Source organism: Oncorhynchus masou, chromosome 12 (genome assembly GCF_036934945.1).
Source record: "Oncorhynchus masou masou isolate Uvic2021 chromosome 12, UVic_Omas_1.1, whole genome shotgun sequence".
Taxonomy (NCBI): Eukaryota; Metazoa; Chordata; class Actinopteri; order Salmoniformes; family Salmonidae; genus Oncorhynchus; species Oncorhynchus masou.
In genome coordinates this window covers 71,993,974-72,011,560 of record NC_088223.1, presented here as the reverse complement: position 1 = coordinate 72,011,560, position 17,587 = coordinate 71,993,974, and the positions used below count along the sequence as shown (strand labels likewise).

The window sequence follows — 17,587 nt, the reverse complement described above, 5'->3', positions numbered from 1 at the left end:
AGCTGATTCAACAGGATGCTCATTACACTGCTGCACCTTGTGCTGGGGACACTAAAAGGTCACTCTAAAATGTGCAGTTTTGTCACACAACACAATGCTACAATTTGAGGGAGCTTGCAATTGGCGTGCTGACTGCAGGAATGTCCACCAGAGCTGTTACCAGAGATTTTAAAGTTAATTTCTCTACCGTAAGCCATATCCGACATCGTTTTAGAGAATTTGGCAGTACATCCAACCGGCCTCACATCCGCAGACCACGTGTAACCATGCCAGCCCAGGACCTCCACAGTTAGCTTCTTCACCTGCGGGATTGTCTGACAGCCACCTTATGAAACTGAGTTTGCACAGCCAAATTATTTCTGCACAAACTGCCAGAAACCATCCCAGGGAAGGTCATCTGGTTGCTCGTCATCCTCACCAGGGTCTTGACCTGACTGCATTCAGCGTTGTAACTGACCTCAGTGGACAAATGCCCACCTTCTATGGCCACTGCCATGCTGGAGAAGTGTGCTCTTCATGGTTGAATCCCGGTTTCGGGTGTACCTGGCAGATTTATGACTGTAAAATGAATTGCCTCTGAGGGCAAAGTTTAACTGTGAGTGAGCAGTTTGCTGATGTGAAGGTTGCGAGCAGAGTGCCTAATGGTGGCAGTGGGGTTCTGGTATGGGCAGGCATAAGCTACGGACAACAAACAAATTTGCACAGCCGTTGAAGAGGAGTGGGACAACATTCCACAGGCCACAATCAACAGCCTGATCATCTCAATGCGAAGGAGATGCGTCGCTCTGCTTGAGGCAAATGGTGATCACCAGATACTGACCGGTTTTCTGATCCACGCACCTACCTTTATTTTTAGGTATCTATGACCAGCATATCTGTTTTCCCAATCATGTGAAATCCATAGATTAGGGCCTAATGAATTTATTTCAAATGACTGATTTCCATATATATGAACTGTAACTCCAGTAAAATCTTTGAAATTGTTGCATTTATACTTTTGTTCATTGTTCATTGTACTTAAATTAAAATAGCATCACTAAATAGCACTAAATTAGATCCATTACATGCCGTTTGTTTTGCAATGGATCGTTCAAAATGACTGTCGATTCAGAGGCAGAGGACAAGTGGGTGAGATGATCCAGAGAGTGGGCTACAAGGGCAAATTATGAAGTCATCTTTGAAAAATGATCTAGTTGTGCACAGGAAAGAGAAGCCATAAATGACAACCAAGACTAAATAAAGCAAATCAATGATCTCCATTTATTATTTATTTACAAATGCATTCTTTAATACTGTTCATATACAAATATATATTTTGCATATAAAACTGGATCAAGTGGTAAGAGTCATGTAACACAAGTCATGATGTAACACATTATACAATATCAGTAATGCAAGAGAAAAATGGAAAAAGGCACATTTCTTATTTAAATGACATGTACCATGCCATATTTGATTCTGTATCACTACAATAGTTGAGGGGTTTTTATATTAAAAGAAACACAAAATGACATGCTAAAATGATAGACTGCTGAACATTTGTAATTAGGCTTTCAACCATCAGCATAATAAAATAAAACTACATAAAGTTCTACCAGAATTAGTGATTATCAGAACACACATAAATGACAATAATTAGCGGGCTGGCTAAAACCGGCACTTTTACTGAAACGTTGATTAATGTGCACTGTCCCTGTAAAAAATTAACTCAAACTCAATAGATGTATTCATGTTGACTGCAAGTGCACATACCATACAACACATTTTGCATTGCCTAAATGCCGAGGTAGTGTCCAGATAAACAAAACTAGTAGGCACTGAGCCTTACAGTCGGAGAGGATGAGAAAAAAAACACCTGGCCATTTTTTTCAGTAAACCACCATTTAATCGAATACCTTTTCTGTAATGAACCGATGAAGAACAAGGCTCAATGACTAAATAGTTACTGCAATTTAAATGTACAAATTGTACAGTATGGTACAATATGAATATGCTACTAGTTTGCATATTTGACTAATCTTGCACTGCTCTGTATTTACACAACCTTCGTGCATCTGAATAGTCAGCCATGTTGAACTTGTAAATACATTTAAAGACGGCAAATATAGAATGCTTTCAATGCCTTAGACATTTCAGATAAGGTAATTGACAATATATATGTATATGTTTTCATCTTGTGGGTACTTCACAGCATGATAAACGTCCAGAGGCAATATTTCATATCATAACCACCTCTGTTTACTCCTAGTTACACTTACAAAAACAATGTGTAACATTCAATGTATAATATCTCCAACTTTTCTAATCTGATGGGAAACAGTGAAGGTCTGCATTCTATGTTTATTTAAAAAACTAATTGGTTTATTCCAAAAATGTCCATAACCTTAAAAGGAGCGCATGGACCAAATGTACACTGAACAAAAATATGAACGCAACATGCAACAATTTCAAAGATTTTACTGAGTTACAGTTCATAAGGAAATCATTCAATTTAAATAAATAAATTAGGCCCTAATCTATGGATTTCACATGACTAGGAATACAGATATGTGTCTGTCAAAAAAAAGTAGGGGTGTGGATCAGGAAACCAGTCAGTATCTGGTGTGACCACCATTTGCATCATGCAGCGTGACATCTCCTTCACATAGTGTTGATCAGGCTGTTGATTGTGGAACGTTGTCCCACTCTTCTTCATTGGCTGTGCAAAGTTGCTGGATATGCTCAATGGGTGACATGTCTGGTGAGTATGCAGGCCATTGAATAACTGGTACATTTTCAGCTTCCAGAAATGGTGTACCGATCCATGTGACATGGGTTTCTGCATTATCATGCTGAAACATGGCAGGACAATGGCCCTCAGGACCTCATCACGGTATCTCTGTGCATTCAACTTGCCATCGATAAAATGCAATTGTGTTCGTTGTCAGTAGCTTATGTCTGCCTGCCTGCCCATACCATAACTCCACCCCATACACGCTGTCTGCCACCTGCCCGGTACAGTTGAAACTGGGATTAATCTGTGCAGAGCACACTTCTCCAGCATGCCAGTTGTCATCCAATGTGAGCATTTTCCCACTGAAGTCGGTTACGGTGCCGAAATGCAGTCAAGTCAGACCCTGGTGAAGACGTCGAGCACGCAGATGAGCTTCCCTGAGATGGTTTCTGACAGTTTGTGCAGAAATTCTTTGGTTGTATAAACCCAGTTTCATCAGCTTTCCGGGTGGTTGGTCTCAAACGATCCTGCTCGCTGAAAGAGACGGATGTGGAGGTCCTGGGCTGGTGTGGTAACACATGGTCTGCGGTTATGAGGTCGGTTGGAATTTCCTAAAATTACGTTGGAGGTGGCTTATGGTAGAGAAATTAAAATTAAATTATCTGGCAACAGTTCTGGTGGACATCCCTACAGTCTGCATGCCAATTGCATGCTCCCTCAAAAGATGAGACATCTGTGGTGGCGTTGTGTTACAAAACTGCACATTTTAGAGTGGCCTTTTATTGCCCCCAGCACAAGGTGCACCTGTGTAATGATCATGCTGTTTAATAAGCTTTTTGATTATCTTGGCAAACAAGAAATGGTCACTAACAGTGAAGTAAACATATTTGTGCACAACATTTGAGAGAAATAAGCTTTTTGTGTGTATGGAACATTTCTGTGATCTTTTATTTCAGCTCATGAAACATGGGACCAACACTTTACATGTTGCATTTATATTTTGGTTCAGTGTACATGAAAGGAATGGGGGTTAGGGGTCAATTTGGAGTATGAGACCATTCCCAACAAATCTTGAATGAATTGCACTACCTCTCAGCACGAGTCTCCACAAAATGCTGTCAGTAAGATTACACACCAAAACAATAAGTACAACAAACATTCATCCATACGTCTTTCCATTTAGTGATTATGTGCTGACCTTCTAAAACAGATCACCGTTACCACTCACCCTCCACCAGAATTAAATAGGTTAACATAGGGATTTGTGAGTGTGTGATGTAACATTAGCTTCATCTTCTTTAGCTCCACACGTCCTGAGAGCAGCAGCCCTTTGTCATCAGCTTCTTGATGTAAGCCACAGCCTGTGTGTGTGTGAGGCCTCCCACCTCCTCAGCAGTGTCATAGAAGGCATTCTGCACGTCCTGCGCCATGTTCCAAGCATCCCTAGGAAAAGACAAGTGGCAGCCATATTTACAGAGGGCGCACAATAATGATGGATTTTCCTTTTCAAAAAACCCTCAAAGCATTTACAGTGTCTTCAGAAAGTATTCACACCCACATTTTGTTGTGTTACAGCCTGAATTTACAATTGAATAAATTTAGATTTTCTGTCACTGGCCCACACGAGTACCCCTCTTCATATTTTCAAGAATGGTGGTGGTTGCATCATGTTATGGGTATGCTTATCTTCGGCAAGGACTAGGGAATTTTGGGGGATAAAAATAAATGGAATAGAGCTAAGCATAGGCAAATCCGAGAGGAAAACCTGGTTCAGTCTGCTTTTCAACAGACACTGGGAGACAAATTCACCTTTCAGTACGACAATAACCTTAAACACAAGGCCAAATATACACTGGAGTTGCTTACCAAGACGACATTGAATGTTCCTGAGTGGCCTAATTACAGTTTTGAAATCGGCTTGAAAATCTATGGCAAGACTTCAAAATGGCTGTCTAGCAATGATCATCAACCAACTTGACAGAACTTGAAGAATTTTAAAAGGAATAATGTCCAAATATTGTACAATACAGGTGTGTAAAGCTCTTAGAGAGACTTACCCAGAAAGACGCACAGCTGTAATCGCTGCCAAAGGTGGTTCTAATATGTATTGACTCAGTGATGTGAATACTTATGTAAATGAGATATTTCTGAATATCATTTTCAATAAATTAGCAAACATTTCTAAACTCTTTGTCATTATGGGTTATTGTGTATAGATGGGTGAATTAAAAAAAATATGTAATCCATTTTAAATTCAGCCTAACAACAAAATGTGGAATAATTCCAAAATGTAGAATAATTTTCTTCCTAGGTTCTGGCCTTTCTAGGGAGTTTTTCCTAGCCACCGTGCTTCTACACCTGCATTGCTTGCTGTTTGGGGTTTTAGGCTGGGTTTCTGTACAGCACATGTTGACATCAGCTGATGTAAGAAGGGTTTTATAAATAAATGTGATTGAAATTTGATTGATTGAAGGGGTATGGATACTTTCTGAAGACACTATACATATACAGCTGGTCTGAAATGGTTCTTACCCACAAATGTAGATGTGAGCATTGTCAGTATGGATCAGCTTCCACAGGTGTTCATTGTTCTTCTTCAGGAGATGCTGGACGTACACCCGAGCATGGATAATCAAACAATTAGCCTAACTGAACAATTAATTTAAGTGATACAAAAGACATTCTCTTGAAGTCTGCAGGTTCTTAATGCAACACGAATCATAGGAAGTATCAACAATTGTATCTTATCTAAGTCATAGATAGATAAGAGTGTATTGAATCGTATCCCATAGTTAACGCCTCAGAGCTGACAGAGAAGTTAAGGTGTGCTGTGTTACCTTCTCCTCTTGGTCTCTGGAGAAGGCCACGTTGAGCTGAGTCAGCACGCTCACCTTCTCCAACTCTTCCAGTTCCTGCTGGTACATGAAGTCCTGATATCTGTGGCAACAGCCGAACTACAGTATCGTCTCGCCGACATCCTTCCCTGATAGAAAAACAACACACTCTTTTATTTACTTATTTTATTTAACCCTTATTTTACCAGGTAAGTACACACTCTTGATGTGAAACTGTGTCACACTGGCACTCTTTTCCCTTATGCTAACATATTAAACGATACTTGTTGAAAACAAATTCAGGTCAACCTAATTTACAGTAGAACATGGAGACTTGCTTGCTGTGGACTCCATCTATTCTATGCACAAGCCAAACACTTCTGTTTTAACAGATGTTCTTGAAAATCACAAAATACCACACAATACTAGAAAATCCACACTCTGGACACATTTCAATTTTCCAATTCAATAAGTAGACTTAGATGCCAGACGAGGCCCAGGCTTTCTTCCTCCCTAGCTGGTTACCTTGCTCCTTCATCCAGCCTCTCTCCTGGAGGAAGCCCATGAAGGGGGCGATGCCTGTGCCGGGCCCAGTCATCACCACCGGGTTTCTGGCCTTGAAGAGCAGCCGGACCTGGGACTTGCGGACGTACATGGGCACCATGGCCTTGTGGCCTTTGTCCGTCACCACCAACTTGTTCTTCAGCCAGTTGGTGGCCACTTCCTTGAAGCTCCGCCCTGTGCTGGTCTGGAACTCCACCATCACCGCGCAGATGCTCACCATGTCGGAAGTACACCTGACATCAAGACAATACACAGTTATTAAGTAAACATTAAGAAACAAATAACTGAAAAAGTGGGAACTGAACTGGCAATAACAGGTCTGCTGTTCTCCGATTCCTGGTATCATATCCTGAACTCCTTTATTGCTCTCCCTTCATGGGCTCTGCTGTACAAATATATATTTCTCCCTAAAATGGACAACGTATTATTTTTTTTTCTAATAGTGAGTCTCAACTCGCCAGAGGAGGCGATGGAGTAGTAGCGAGCCTGTAGGCGGGGCAGCAGCTCACACAGGTGGTCTATGGTAGGGTGGAGGGACGGCATGTCCTCCAACACAGCCAGGATGTTCCTCTGAGAATCCAGCACCCAGCTCTGGTACAGACCCTGACAGAGAGACACAGACAGACAACAGTTACTCTCCATTGAGTATGTTTACATACACACTAATAATTTGATATTAAACTGATTATGGCAGAAGGCAGAGTACGGCATTCGTCATGTAAACACCTAACTCTGCTTATCTTAATCGGCGTAAGGTCATAATGGAAGTAAGCACACGCCGATTAAAACACCTGGTTTTCTGAGCAATCTTTTCTAAATATTAGGACATGTAAACAGCTAAGTTGGCATTCCAGTGGTGTATTTGATCAGCGGGTAGTGTCAGCAGCGGGTAGTGCCAGCAGCGGGTTTTGCCAGCAGCGGGTTTTGCCAGCAGCGGGTAGTGTCAGCAGCGGGTAGTGTCAGCAGCGGGTAGTGTCAGCAGCGGGTAGTGTCAGCAGCGGGTAGTGCTAGCAGCGGGTAGTGTCAGCAGCGGGTAGTGCCAGCAGCGGGTAGTGTCAGCAGCGGGTAGTGTCAGCAGCGGGTAGTGTCAGCAGCGGGTAGTGTCAGCAGCGGGTAGTGTCAGCAGCGGGTAGTGTCAGCAGCGGGTAGTGTCAGCAGCGGGTAGTGCTAGCAGCGGGTAGTGTCAGCAGCGGGTAGTGTCAGCAGCGGGTAGTGTCAGCAGTGGGTAGTGCTAGCAGCCGATAGTGTCAGCAGCAGCAGCGGGTAGTGTCAGCAGTGGGTAGTGCTAGCAGCCGATAGTGTCAGCAGCGGGTGTCAGCAGCGGGTAGTGTCAGCAGCGGGTAGTGTCAGCAGCGGGTAGTGTCAGCAGCGGGTAGTGTCAGCAGCGGGTAGTGTCAGCAGCGGGTAGCGCAAGCTTCTCTCTTATGCTTGAGTGAAGTGAGTTCGAAAAAACTGAAAGTATGCATCTTATAAATAGTTTTCACATACAAACTTTATATGTCTGAATCAAATAGTCTGAACAAAAATAACATGTAGTAGAACGTTTAATTTGATTGGTGATTTTCAGCATTCATCAAAAGTCCCATCAGGTAGACTGATGTCAGATGTGTCCATACAAACAGGATTATTAGGGAAATCGTTCTTCTTGCAAAGCATGTAAACGTTTTAAACAAACTATTATATTAACCCGACTATCCACGATAATCACATTATTGTATGGATGTAACCATGCTCATTGACACAGAGCATTTACAGTTATTCAAACCTATTGACAGCATGCATTTCTGGGTGGGCAGTGGAGTGTCAGTCAGTCAGAGGTTTGAGGGGTGCCAACCTTGCCCTCGGGGGAGGCGGAGGCCATCTTGCGCAGGATGTCCTGGTCCTTGGGGTCGGTGGCGTACTGGGCCAGCTCAAACAGGACGTTGGTGCGAGGGGGTTTGGTGATGTCCAAATAGTGGGTCAGAGCCATGCGGTACGTTGACGGACACGGGAATGGGTGCTTCTTATTGGACTCCTCTGAAACACACACAGATGAAGAATCTTATCAGCATTATTGTTTAAGATTCAAGTTCTCTTTATTTTGAGGCCACTGCATCCATTTTGGTTGTTAATGGTGGACCACATGGTTTAGTTGACGTGTGCAGTATCTATTCAACCTCTAGATCATGTGCATTATATTGCAACCAAATATTATGGAAAATGCCAATGGAAAAAATAACTACTCCAATGCAAATACAGATGCAAAGTAGCTCACATCATGTCCCTGAGCCATGATTTAGAACTGACTTTCAAGGTTGTTGAGAGAGATAACAGTGGCCAGGTCGGCATCCAGGATCTGGCCTATTCGTGTCACTATTGACACGTCATTAATGGGGTAAACAGCAACGTGGTCTCCAGAGTTATCAAATCAAATCAAATTTATTTATATAGCCCTTCGTACATCAGCTGATATCTCAAAGTGCTGTACAGAAACCCAGCCTAACACCCCAAACAGCAAGCAATGCAGGTGTAGAAGGCCAAAACCTAGGAGAAACCTAGAGAGGAACCAGGCTATGTGGGGTGGCCAGTCCTCTTCTGGCTGTGCCGGGTAGAGATTATAACAGAACATGGCCAAGATGTTCAAATGTTCATAAATGACCAGCATGGTCGAATAATAATAAGGCAGAACAGTTGAAACTGGAGCAGCAGCACGGCCAGGTGGACTGGGGACAGCAAGGAGTCATCATGTCAGGTAGTCCTGGGGCATGGTCCTAGGGCTCAGGTCCTCCGAGAGAGAGAAGGAGAGAATTAGAGAACGCACACTTAGATTCACACAGGACACCGAATTGGACAGGAGAAGTACTCCAGATATAACAAACTGACCCCAGCCCCCCGACACATAAACTACTGCAGCATAAATACTGGAGGCTGAGACAGGAGGGGTCAGGAGACACTGTGGCCCCATCCGAGGACACCCGTGGACAGGTCCAAACAGGAAGGATATAACCCCACCCACTTTGCCAAAGCACAGCCCCCACACCACTAGAGGGATATCTTCAACTACCAACTTACCATCCTGAGAAAAAGCTGAGTATAGCCCGCAAAGATCTCCGCCATGGCACAACCCAAGGGGGGGGGTGCCAACCCAGACAGGATGACCACATCAGTGAATCACCCCACTCAGGTGACGCACCCCTTCCGGGGACGGCATGAGAGAGCCCCAGTAAGCCAGTGACTCAGCCCCTGTAATAGGGTTAGAGGCAGAGAATCCCAGTGGAAAGAGGGGAACCGGCCAGGCAGAGACAGCAAGGGTGGTTCGTTGCTCCAGAGCCTTTCCGTTCACCTTCCCACTCCTGGGCCAGACTACACTCAATCATATGACCCACTGAAGAGATGAGTCTTCAGTAAAGACTTAAAGGTTGAGACCGAGTTTGCGTCTCTGACATGGGTAGGCAGACCGTTCCATAAAAATGGAGCTCTATAGGAGAAAGCCCTGCCTCCAGCTGCTTAGAAATTCTAAGGACAATTAGGAGGCCTGCGTCTTGTGACCGTAGCGTACGTATAGGTATGTACGGCAGGACCAAATCAGAGAGATAGGTAGGAGCAAGCCCATGTAATGCTTTGTAGGTTAGCAGTAAAACCTTGAAATCAGCCCTTGCTTTGACAGGAAGCCAGTGTAGGGAGGCTAGCACTGGAGTAATATGATCAATTTTTTTGGTTCTAGTCAGGATTCTAGCAGCCGTATTTAGCACTAACTGAAGTTTATTTAGTGCTTTATCCGGGTAGCCGGAAAGTAGAGCATTGCAGTAGTCTAACCTAGAAGTGACAAAAACATGGATTAATTTTTCTGCATCATTTTTGGAAAGAAAGTTTCTGATTTTTGCAATGTTACGTAGATGGAAAAAAGCTGTCCTTGAAATGGTCTTGATATGTTCTTCAAAAGAGAGATCAGGGTCCAGAGTAACGCCGAGGTCCTTCACAGTTTTATTTGAGACGACTGTACAACCATTAAGATTAATTGTCAGATTCAACAGAAGATCTCTTTGTTTCTTGGGACCTAGAACAAGCATCTCTGTTTTGTCCGAGTTTAAAAGTAGAAAGTTTGCAGCCATCCACTTCCTTATGTCTGAAACACATGCTTCTAGCAAGGGCAATTTTGGGGCTTCACCATGTTTCATTGAAATGTACAGCTGTGTGTCATCCGCATAGCAGTGAAAGTTAACATTATGTTTTTGAATAACATCCCCAAGAGGTAAAATATATAGTGAAAACAATAGTGGTCCTAAAACGGAACCTTGAGGAACACCGAAATTTACAGTTGATTTGTCAGAGGACAAACCATTCACAGAGACAAACTGATATCTTTCCGACAGATACGATCTAAACAAGGCCAGAACTTGTCCGTGTAGAGCAATTTGGGTTTCCAATCTCTCCAAAAGAATGTGGTGATCGATGGTATCAAAAGCAGCACTAAGGTCTAGGAGCACGAGGAGAGATGCAGAGCCTCGGTCCGATGCCATTAAAATGTAATTTACCACCTTCACAAGTGTTATATCTACAGGGAAGGAGAAAGACAGGGGGAGATGGATGAACAAGAATTCCCACTGTATTTATCTAACAAGCAAATGTCATTACATATACAAGATATGTACATGCTTTTTGCCAGTGTGTGAAAAATAAAATAAAATTGATTAACCAACTTGACACTTGTTAGCAGACAGAAGTAATGCAGTAGACATAGGAAGGCAGAAATGCATTATATTTAAAGGCCCACTGCAGACAAAAATGTGATTTTCCTATGTTTTATTTATATTTCCACACTTTGACGTTGGAATAATACTGTGAAATTGTGAAAATTATAATGCCCTTTTAGTGTAAGAGCTGTTTGCAAAGACTGCCTGAAATGTGGGATGGAGCTTTGGCCTGACATCACCAGGTTGTAAATTGGTTAATAGCCCAATAAGAGAGTTCCATACCTAACAATATTTTCTGTTTTCCAGACAGTCTTAGCAAAATTCTTGCTTGGGAAATGTTTATTTTTGACCATTTTAATTGAAAACAATCACAGTAAGGTACTTAATTGTTACCCAGAAATTATTTGATATTGAGATAAAAACAACTGCATTGGATCTTTAATGGCATAGGACTTTTCATATAAAATATGAATAAAAGAGCATATACCTGATTTGGGAGCCTGAGATGTCCAGCTCTAGATGCATCAGATGTCGGTCGCCGGCTTGGTTCAGCTGGCGGTTAACCGCTACCGTGGCCAAGTAGGGGTTCTTAGCATCAAAAAGCCTCCAATGACAAATAATACTGGAGTTATCACAAAGCCATTTCAGACAAATGGAGAAAAGTGCTACTGTTGTAAAAAGGGTTCAATAAATAACTAACATTTGAGAGGAGATTTCTAATATTAAGGATAAAGTTCAAATTAAATGATCTGAGAAGGCACTTTGGCCAAGGTCTATAGAGGGATTTAGTTTACACCTGTCTAGTTCTCTCAGATCAGTGCAGATGAATGAAAAGATCATTTAGACTAGACTATTGAGATGCACCCTAAAAGCACACTGTCTTTGCTGTTGGCATTGGGGAGATGGTGAGAATCATGTCAGCGTCATGACAAGTCATCCCTTTATTGCCCTGAACAACAATCATAATCTATTAATTCCGTTCCATGACAACACAGCTCTGTCATTACGCCTGATAGCTGAGCTACCGACACCACTTCCTGTGTGAGTGAAGTTGTCAACTCACGGTTTCTGGGTCTCAAAGCTCTTGAGGCAACCCATCTCCCCAGTATACACCTTATTCATGTTGATGTCAGTTGGAAACACCAACTCGTACTGCTGGTTGCTAAAGGAGAGGAAGAAACTGACAGGTGGTTACTTCCTGCTCCGCATCTCCACCACTCATGATCACACACCTTTGAAGTCTAAAAATAACCCATCAGTGCAACTAAGGACCAATATCAAATCAAACTTTATTTGTCACATGCGCCGAATACAACAAGTGTAGATCTTACCGTGAAATGCTTACTTACAAGCAGTGCAGATCAAGAAATGTTAAGAAAATATTTACCAAATACACTAAAGTAAAAAATAATAAAAAGTAACACAATAGCATAACAATAACGAGTCTATATACAGGGGGTACCAGTACCGAGTCAGTGTGCAGAGGTACAGGTTAGTTGAGGTAATTTGTGCATGTAGGTAGGGGTGAAGTGGCTATGCATAGATAATAACAGCAAGTATCAACAAATGGAAGGGGGGGGGGGGTGTCAATGTAAATACATGGTGGCCATTTGAGATTAATTGTTCAGCAGTCTTATGGCTTGGGGTTAGAAACTGTTAACGAGCCTTTTGGTCCTAGACGTGGCGCTCCAGTACTGTTTGCCGTGAGGTAGCAGAGAAAACAGTCTATGACTTGGGTGACTGGAGTCTCTGACAATTTTATGGGCTTTCCTCTGACACCGCCTATTGTAGAGGTCCTGGATTGCAGGAAGCTTGGCTCCAGTTATGCACTGGCCCGTACACACTACCCTCTGTAGCGCCTTACGGTCAGATGCCGAGCAGTTGCCATACCAGGCGGTGATTCAACCGGTCAGGATGCTCTCGATGGTGCAGCTGTAGAACTTTGAGGATCTGGGCACCCAGACCAAATATTTTCAGTCTCCTGAGGGGAAAAGGTTTTGTTGTTCCCTCTTCATGACTGTCTTGGTGTGTTTGGACCATGATAGATCGTTGGTGATGTGGACACCAAAGAACTTGAAACTCTCGACCCGCTCCACTGCAGCCCCATTGATGTTAATGGGGCCCTGATTGGCCCGCCTTTTCCTGTAGTCCACAATCAGCTCCTTTGTCTTGCTCACATTGAGGGAGAGGTTGTTGTCCTGGCACCACGGCCCGTTCTCTGACCTCCCTATAGGCCGTCTCATCGTTGTTGGTGATCAAGCCTACCACTGTTGTGTCGTCTGCAAACTTAATGATGCTATTGGAGTTGTGTTTGGCCATGCAGTCATGGGTGAACAGGGAGTACAGGAGGGACTAAGTACACACCCCTGGGGGGCTCCAGTGTTGAGGATCAGCGTGGCAGACATGTTATTGCCTACCCTTCCTGATGGGGGGCAGCCCGTCAGGAAGTCAAGGATTCAGTTGGAAAGGGAGGTGTTTAGTCCCAGGGTCCCTAGCTTAGTGATGAGCTTCGTGGGCAATATGGTGTTGAACACTGAGCTGTAGTCAATGAACAGCATTCTCACATAGGTGTTCCTTTTCTCCATGTCGGAAAGGGCAGTGTGGAGTGCGATTGACATTGTGTCATCTGTGGATCTGTTGGGGCAGTATGCGAATTGGAGTGGGTCTAGGGTATCTGGGAGGATGCTGTTGATGTGAGCCATGACCAGCCTTGCAAAGCACTTCATGGCTACCAAAGTGAGTGTTACAGGGGCGATAATCATTTAGGCAGGTTACCTTTGCTTCGCTTCCTTTGGCACAGGGACTATGGTGGTCTGCTTGAAACATGTAGGTATTACAGACACAGTCAGTGAGAGGTTGAAAATGTCAGTGAAGACACTTGCCAGTTGATCCGCGCATGCTTTGAGTACACGTCCTGGTAATCCGTCTGGATATGGACAGCCACACACGCTTTTAGTGGGGTTCGCTCTCTGTGATGCAAATGCTATGATGCATGTGCGTATGGTAAAAGGGTTGGATGCCATGCAGAGCAGAGTGAAAAGCCTCAAAGCACAGGGGAGACATTCATGTCAGGCACTATTATGCATGCAAACAGCATTTGAAATGGAAATGTGCCGTTGTTTAACCAAATGTGTTAACCAGGTTTGTTATTTGCAGTTGAAGCTTTATGGTTGTTTTTCTCAAAACATGCAAACAGTGTCAGGGTCTATCAAACATGACTTAATCAATTGTTTACTATATCTGATATGTCGAGGATTCATAGCTGGTGATATTAGCAAGATCCCTTGTTCTGTATTGAATTGGAATACAAAGTAAAACATTATAGGCTGGTTTCCCAGACACAGATTAAGTCTAGTCCTGGACTATAAAGCTTTTCCATGGAGAATCTCAATTGAGAATATTTTTTTATCCTGAACTAGGCTTAATTTGCTTCTGGGAAACCAGCCCTCTGGGTCATTAAAAAAATGTATAAAAGGATGTACATCTACTCCTAGAGCTCCATAGTAAATATCTCTACTTGCCAACCAGTTTGACCAGGAGAGAGAGAGGGGGTAGCCAACTAGCTATTAACTGGTGTTATCTCCTGTGGCCTCCACCCCAAAGTGTTCACACACAGCAGGCCAGAACTGCTCCTTCCATGATACAAAGACTTCCTCAAGGCTTTGGAGGGTAAGAGGGTAAGACAGACATAGAACACAGTCATAGGATATTTTGATAAGATAAAAACATAGATATTCATGAATATGGATTCATTTATTACTCACGTGCCATCATCGTCTCCCATTCCCAGGTCATAGATCCTCCTGCCACCCAGCTCTTCCAGTCTCTCGTCAGTATACTTTCCCATTGCATTGAAGTGCTCATATGTTTTATTCCCCAAGCCAAACACCTGCACAGTTCAAAGGCAGATGCTATCAGCTATCATAGTAGATCAAAATGAATTAACTACATATAAATGTAAAGCTTTCATGATATACAGTACCAGTCAAAAGTTTGGACACACCTACTCATTACAGGGTTTTTCTTTATTTTACTATTTTCTGCATTGTAGAATAATAGTGAAGATATCAAAACTATTAAATAACACATTTGGAATCATGTAGTAACCAAAAAAGTGTTAAACAAATCAAAATATATTACACATTTGAGATTTTTCAAAGTAGCCACCCTTTGCCTTGATGACAGCTTTACATACTCTTGGCATTCTCTCAACCAGCTTCATGAGGTAGTCACCTGGAACGCATTTCAATTAACAGATGTGCCTTGTTAAAATGTATTTCCTTCTTAATGCGTTTGAGCCAACCAATTATGTTGTATACCATCCCCCCAAGGTAGGGGTGGTGTACAGAATATACGGACTTGGTCTTTTACCGTCAGTTGAGGATGCCTGGTCATTCTTTAAGAGTAACTTCCTCACCATTTTAGATAAGCATGCTCCGTTCAAAAAATGCAGAACTAAGAACAGATACAGCCCTTGGTTCACTCCAGACCTGACTGCCCTCGACCAGCACAAAAACATCCTGTGGCGGACTGCAATAGCATCGAACAGTCCCCGCGATATGCAACTGTTCAGGGAAGTCCGGAACCAATACACACAGTCAGTCAGGAAAGCTAAGGCCAGCTTCTTCAGGCAGAAGTTTGCATCCTGTAGCTCCAACTCCAAAAAGTTCTGGGACACTGTGTAGTCCATGGAGAACAAGAGCACCTCCTCCCAGCTGCCCACTGCACTGAGGCTAGGGAACACGGTCACCACCGACAAATCCATGATTATTGAAAACTTCAACAAGCATTTCTCAACGGCTGGCCATGCCTTCCGCCTGGCTACTTCAACCTCGACCAACAGCTCCGGCCCCCCCGCAGCTCCTCGCCCAAGCCTCTCCAGGTTCTCCTTTACCCAAATCCAGATAGCAGATGTTCTGAAAGAGCTGCAAAACCTGGACCCGTATAAATCAGCTGGGCTTGACAATCTGGACCCTCTATTTCTGAAACTATCCGCCGCCATCGTCGCAACCCCTATTACCAGCCTGTTCAACCTCTCTTTCATATCGTCTGAGATCCCCAAGGATTGGAAAGCTGCCGCAGTCATCCCCCTCTTCAAAGGGGGAGACACCCTGGACCCAAACTGTTACAGACCTATATCCATTCTGCCTTGCCTATCTAAGGTCTTCGAAAGCCAAGTCAACAAACAGGTCACTGACCATCTCGAATCCCACCGCACCTTCTCCGCTATGCAATCTGGTTTCCGAGCCGGTCACGGGTGCACCTCAGCCACACTCAAGGTACTAAACGACATCATAACCGCCATCGATAAAAGACAGTACTGTGCAGCCGTCTTCATCGACCTTGCCAAGGCTTTCGACTCTGTCAATCACCATATTCTTATCGGCAGACTCAGTAGCCTCGGTTTTTCGGATGACTGCCTTGCCTGGTTCACCAATTACTTTGCAGATAGAGTTCAGTGTGTCAAATCGGAGGGCATGCTGTCCGGTACTCTGGCAGTCTCTATGGGGGTGCCACAGGGTTCAATTCTCGGGCCGACTCTTTTCTCTGTATATATCAATGATGTTGCTCTTGCTGCGGGCGATTCCCGGATCCACCTCTACGCAGACGACACCATTCTATATACTTTCGGCCCGTCATTAGACACTGTGCTATCTGACCTCCAAACGAGCTTCAATGCCATACAACACTCCTTCTGTGGCCTCCAACTGCTCTTAAACGCTAGTAAAACCAAATGCATGCTTTTCAACCGATCGCTGCCTGCACCCGCATGCCCGACTAGCATCACCACACTGGATGGTTCCGACCTTGAATATGTGGACACCTATAAGTACCTAGGTGTCTGGCTAGACTGCAAACTCTCCTTCCAGACCCATATCAAACATCTCCAATCGAAAATCAAATCAAGAGACGGCTTTCTATTCCGTAACAAAGCCTCCTTCACTCACGCTGCCAAGCTTACCCTAGTAAAACTGACTATCCTACCGATCCTTGACTTCGGCGATGTCATCTACAAAATTGCTTCCAACACTCTTCTCAGCAAACTGGATGCAGTTTATCACAGTGCCATCCATTTTGTCACTAAAGCACCTTATACTACCCACCACTGCGACTTGTATGCTCTAGTCGGCTGGCCCTCGCTACATATTCGTCGCAAGACCCACTGGCTCCAGGTCGTCTACAAGGCCATGCTAGGTAAAGCTCCGCCTTATCTCAGTTCACTGGTCACGATGGCAACACCCATCCGTAGCACGCGCTCCAGCAGGTGTATCTCACTGATCATCCCTAAAGCCAACACCTCATTCGGCCGCCTTTCGTTCCAGTACTCTGCTGCCTGTGACTGGAACGAATTGCAAAAATCGCTGAAGTTGGAGACCTTTATCTCCCTCGCCAACTTCAAACATCAGCTATCTGAGCAGCTAACCGATCGCTGCAGCTGTACATAATCTATTGGTAAATAGCCCACCCATTTTCACCTACCTCATCCCCACAGTTTTTATTTATTTACTTTTCTGCTCTTTTGTACACCAATATCTCTACCTGTACATGATCATTTATCAATCCAGTGTTAATCTGCAATATTGTAATTATTCGCCTACCTCCTCATGCCTTTTGCACACATTGTATAGAGACTCCCCTTTTATTTCTACTGTGTTATTGACTTGTTAATTGTTTACTCCATGTGTAACTCTGTGTTGTCTGTTCACACTGCTATGCTTTATCTTGGCCAGGTCGCAGTTGTAAATGAGAACTTGTTCTCAACTAGCCTACCTGGTTAAATAAAGGTGAAATAAAAAATAAAA

General features: G+C 43.7%; 1 pseudogene; it reads right to left on the bottom strand.

The window, feature by feature from the left end:
• Nucleotides 1–1,240: 1,240 nt before the first annotated feature.
• LOC135550789 (NADPH--cytochrome P450 reductase-like) overlaps nucleotides 1,241–17,587 on the bottom strand; it is a 30,966-nt pseudogene continuing 14,619 nt past the window's right edge.